Source organism: Neofelis nebulosa, chromosome 1 (genome assembly GCF_028018385.1).
Source record: "Neofelis nebulosa isolate mNeoNeb1 chromosome 1, mNeoNeb1.pri, whole genome shotgun sequence".
Taxonomy (NCBI): Eukaryota; Metazoa; Chordata; class Mammalia; order Carnivora; family Felidae; genus Neofelis; species Neofelis nebulosa.
In genome coordinates, this window is record NC_080782.1 from 152,217,404 (window position 1) to 152,222,603 (window position 5,200).

Here is a 5,200-nt window from a genome sequence, read left to right on the forward strand (position 1 = left end):
TGCATACTTTATATGGCTATGAGTATTCTTGGTGCTGAATATGAGACAGGGCAATGGAGGAAAGGTAAGAACAACTTTCTAAAAAAGAAATGAATGTACTGTAGGAGTATGGGGAATGGGTACATCATCCTGGCATGAATATGGATATGGATATCCATATGAATATGGATAGATGACGCATATATTATAGAATATAGATAGATGATGGATAGATAGATAGATAGATAGAATGATAGATATAGGAAGATGACAGATAGGTAGGTATGTATATAATATACACATAGTAAAATTGGTGTACAAATAATGTTGAGACTGTATTTCTAAGATTTTATACAACATAGGTTTACTGATTAAATGAGTAAAATAAAAATTGTGGTGATGATTTTGACAAGAAAATGAATCACATTGATGATGTAAAGTGTAATTTTTTTCAGATACACAAACGGATCTATTTTTTTGGCCACTGTGATGATGACATATTCCATTTATATTACTATTAAGATAGGCCAAATTTTACACGTTAGTATTGTAATTTTTGCCAACACCTTCCTGCTTCTCTTCCACATCTTCATGCTCCTTCTGGATTACAGGCCTAAGCCTTCTGAAATAACCATCTATCCCTTGGCTCTTGTCCACATAATAAAACTCTTCCCTGCACTGTTTTTAATGTCTACAGACATATTTGAAGTACTGAACATTGTGATTTCAAATTCAAGGCTTTATTCTGTATGATCAGGGTGACACGGGGTCTATCCTTGAGCACCACTTGCCGCCTCAGCATGTTCAAGGCCATCATCATCAGCCCTAGCACCTCCTGGTTGGCCAGCTTTAAACATACGTGCAAAAAGTACATCTTCCATTCTTTTATCATCTTATGGTTTCTCAGTTTGTCTCTCATTAGTAACTGCATCTTGTATACTGCTGCTCCTTCTAAAGTGACCCAGAGCAGTCCACTGCGTGTCAGTAAATACTGCTCACTTTCTCACCTAAACTCCATCATCAGGGAACCGTTTTTCACTTTTTCAATATCCAGGGATGGTTGTTTGTTGGAGGCATGCTGCTCTCAAGTGCATACATTATGATTCTCTTGTGCAGGCATCAGGGGCAGTGCCAGCACCTCTCCTCAAGAGTCTCCCCCTAGAGAAGGGCCACCCGAACCATACTGCTGTTGGCGAGTTTCTTTGTGGTCATGTACTAGGTGGGCGTCATTATCTCCTTCTCCTCCACTCTGTTATGGGCACATGACACAGTCATTCTGGATGTCCAGAAGCTTGTGCCAATGTCTATGCCACTGTCAGTGCATTGGTGCTAACAAGTTTTTATAAAATAATAAAAAAATGTGTTTCAAAAGTGTGGGAAAATTACAATCAAGTTATAGGTACACATTCTGAAAATCGTTATCTATAACTGATTATTTTGATTTTATTCAAATTATGGAGTGTTTATATATAATATTTAAATGTAATTTTAATTTATATGTAATTGAAAGTTTTATTGTATCTAAATATTTTTCAAACCTCTGTTACCAAGTACCCTCGAGTTTCTTAGTATAGTATCAAGGAGGATTTGATATTCCCATGTGTTGACAATTCCTTTATCTTTCGTTTTATTTCTCAAACACCCTTAAGGAAAATTTTTCTGTATACAAGAGAAATACACTCTAAAACATGACTATTGTACTTTACTACAATGCTAGTAATTACCTATTGATAATGCAACATTTGAAAATTCTATTTACTCTTTTTAGTTCAAGATATTTAGCTGTGCATTTAATTTTAATTAAGCAAGACTTTTCTAACACTATATTTATTTATCTGTGTTCTGGCATCTATTAAGGCTGCCGAGTGTACTCTCACCTCTGTAGGTTTTCTAATTTATTTTTCTCTGCTTTAAAACGCTGTGCTTTTTAATGTTTTTGTTGTAATTTCTTTTGTTTACACACTTTGATTAAGATTTCTGGTGAGTATCTTTATCTGCTTTTGTTGCAATGCATTTCTTATTTATAACATCATGCCTAGTTTTGAAATTAGAAATTTATGATCATAATTTCTTTAATTTTGCTTTATTATTTTGTATAGACTAGTGAAACAATTAAATGATTCTTATTTCTTCCCATTCTGATCTTCATATTTCATTGTGACAACTCTATTCTCCATAAATGTTCTCTATTTATGTCTTTAGCTTCAATATTTTTGTTCAATATCTAGTATATTATTTCTCTCATCAACTCAGACTAATATAATTAACTAATATATTGTGTACTAAATTGAATTATTTAATTTTCTTTTTTTGTATTTTTTAATATGAATTTTATTGTCAAATTGATTTCCATACAACACCCAGTGCTCATCCCAACAGGTGCCCTCCTCAATGCCCATAACTCACTTTCCCCTCCCTCCCACCCCCCATCAACCCTCAGTTTATTCTCAGTTTTAAAAAGTCACTTATGGTTTGGCTCCCTCCCTCTCTAACTTTTTTTTCCTTCCCCTCCCCCATGGTCTTCTGTTAAGTTTCTCAGGATCCACATAAGAGTGAAAACATATGGTATCTGTCTTTCTCTGCTTGGCTTATTTCACTTAGCATGACACTCTCCAGTTCCATCCACGTTGCTACAAAAGGCCATATTTCATTCTTTCTCTTTGCCAAGTAGTATTACATTGTGTATATAAACCACAATTTCTTTATCCATTCATCATTTGATGGATATTTAGTCTCTTTCCATAACTTGGCTATTGTTGAAAGTGCTGCTATAAACATTGGGGTACAATGTCCCTATGTATCAGCTCGCCTGTATCCCTTGGGTAAATTCCTAGCGGTGCTATTGCTGGGTCATAGGATAGACCCATTTTTAATTTTTTTGAGGAACCTCCACACTGTTTTCCAGAGCGGCTGCACCAGTTTGCATTCCTACCAGCAGTGCAAGAAGGCTCCCGTTTCTCCACATCCTCTCCAGCATCTATAGTCTCCTGATTTGTTCATTTAGCCACTCTGACTGGTGTGAGGGGGTATCTCAGTGTAGTTTTGGTTTGTATTTCCCTGAAGAGGAATGACATTGAGCATCTTTTTATGTGCCTGTTGGCCATCTGGATGTCTTCTTTAGAGAAGTGTCTATTCATGTTTTCTGCCCATTTCTTCACTGAATTACTTGTTTTTTGAGTGTGGAGTTTGGTGAGTTCTTTATAGATTTTGGATACTAGCCCTTTGTCCGATGTGTCATTTGCAAATATCTTTTCCCTTTCTATCAGTTGCCTTTTAGTTTTGTTGATTGTTTCCTTTGCAATGCAGAAGCTTTTTAGCTTCATGAGGTCCCAAAAGTTCATTTTGCTTTTAATTCCCTTGCCTTTGGGGATGTGTCAAGTAAGAAATTGCTGTGACTGAGGTCACAGAGGTTTTTTTCCTGCTTTCTCCTCTAGGGTTTTGATGGTTTCCTGTCTCACATTCAGGTCCTGTATCCATTTTGAGTCTATTTTTGTGCACGGTGTAAGAAAGTGGTCCAGGTTCATTCTTCTGCATGTTGCTTTCCAGTTCTCCTAGCACCATTTCTTAAAGACACTGTCTTTGTTGCATTGGATATTCTTTCCTGCTTTGTCAAAGATTAGTTGGCCATCCTTTTGTGGGTCCAATTCTGGAGTCTCTATTCTATCTATGTGTCTGTTTTTGTGCCAATACCATGCTGTCTTGATGATGACAGCTTTGTAGTAGAGGCTAAAGTCTGGGATTGTGATGCCTCCCACTTTGGTCTTCTTCTTCAATATTACTTTGGCTATTCTGGGTCTTTTGTGGTTCATACAAATTTTAGGATTCTTTGTTCTAGCTTCGAGAAGAATGCTGGAGCAATTTTGATTGGGATTGCATTGAATGTGTAGAATGCTTTGGGTAGTATTGACATTTTAACAATATTTATTCTTCCAATCCATGAGCATGGAAGGTTTTTCCATTACTTTATATCTTCTTCAATTTCCTTCATAAGCTTTCTATAGTTTTCAGCACACAGATCTTTTACATCTTTGGTTAGGGTTTATTCCTAGGCATTTTATGATTCTTGGTGCATTTGTGAATGGGATAAGTTTCTTTATTTGTCTTTCTCTTGATTCATTATTAGTGTATATGAATGAAACTTATTTATGTACATTGATTTTGTATCCTGCAATTTTGCTGAATTCATGTATTAGTTCTAGTAGACTTTGGTGGAGTCTATCGGGTTTTCCATGTATAATACCATGTCATCTGAAAAAGTGAAAGCTTGACTTCATCGTTGCCAATTTTGATGCCTTTGATTTCCTTTTGTTGTCTGATTGCTGATGCTAGAACTTCCAACAGTATGTTAAACAACAATGGTGAGAGTGGACATCCCTGTCATGTTCTGGATCTCAGGGGGAAAGCTCTCAGTTTTCCCCATTGAGGATGATGTTAGCTGTGGGCTTTTCATAAATGACTTTTATGATGATTAAGTATGTTTCTTCTATCCTGACTTTCTTGAGGGTTTTTATTAAGAAAAGATGCTGAATTTTTTCAAATGCTTTTTCTGCATCGTTTGACAGGATCATATAGTTCTTTTCTTTTCTTTTATTAATGTGATGTATCACATTGATTGAGTTGCCAATGTTGAACAAGTCTGCAGCCCAGGAATGAATCCACTTGATCATGGTGAATAATCCTTTTTATATGCTGTTGAATTCGATTTGCTAGTATCTTACTGAGAATTTTTGCATCCATATCCATCAGGGATATTGGCCTGTAGTTCTCTTTTTTGGCTGGGTCTCTGTCTGGTTTAGGATTCAAAGTAATGCTGGCTTCATAGAATGAGTCTGGAAGTTTTCCTTCTCTTTCTATTTTTTGGAACAGCTTGAGAAGGATAGGTATTATCTCCTCTTTAAATGTCTGGTAGGGGGCGCCTGGGTGGTGCAGTCGGTTGAGCGTCCGACTTCAGCCAGGTCACAATCTCACGGTCCGTGAGTTCAAGCCCCGCGTCAGGCTCTGGGCTGATGGCTCAGAGCCTGGAGCCTGTTTCCGATTCTGTGTCTCCCTCTCTCTCTGCCCCTCCCCCGTTCATGCTCTGTCTCTCTCTGTCCCAAAAATAAAAATAAAAAAAGTTGGAAAAAATAAATAAATAAATAAATAAATGTCTGGTAGAATTCCCCAGGGAAGCCATCTGGTCCTGGACTCTTATTTGTTGGGGGATTTTTAAAAACATTTTTAA

At 36.7% G+C, this 5,200-nt stretch overlaps 1 pseudogene; it reads left to right on the plus strand.

Moving 5' to 3' along the window:
* The first annotated feature begins 471 nt into the window (after window positions 1-471).
* On the plus strand, window positions 472-1,378 carry LOC131484188 (putative vomeronasal receptor-like protein 4; annotated as a pseudogene).
* The last annotated feature ends 3,822 nt before the right edge of the window (window positions 1,379-5,200 follow it).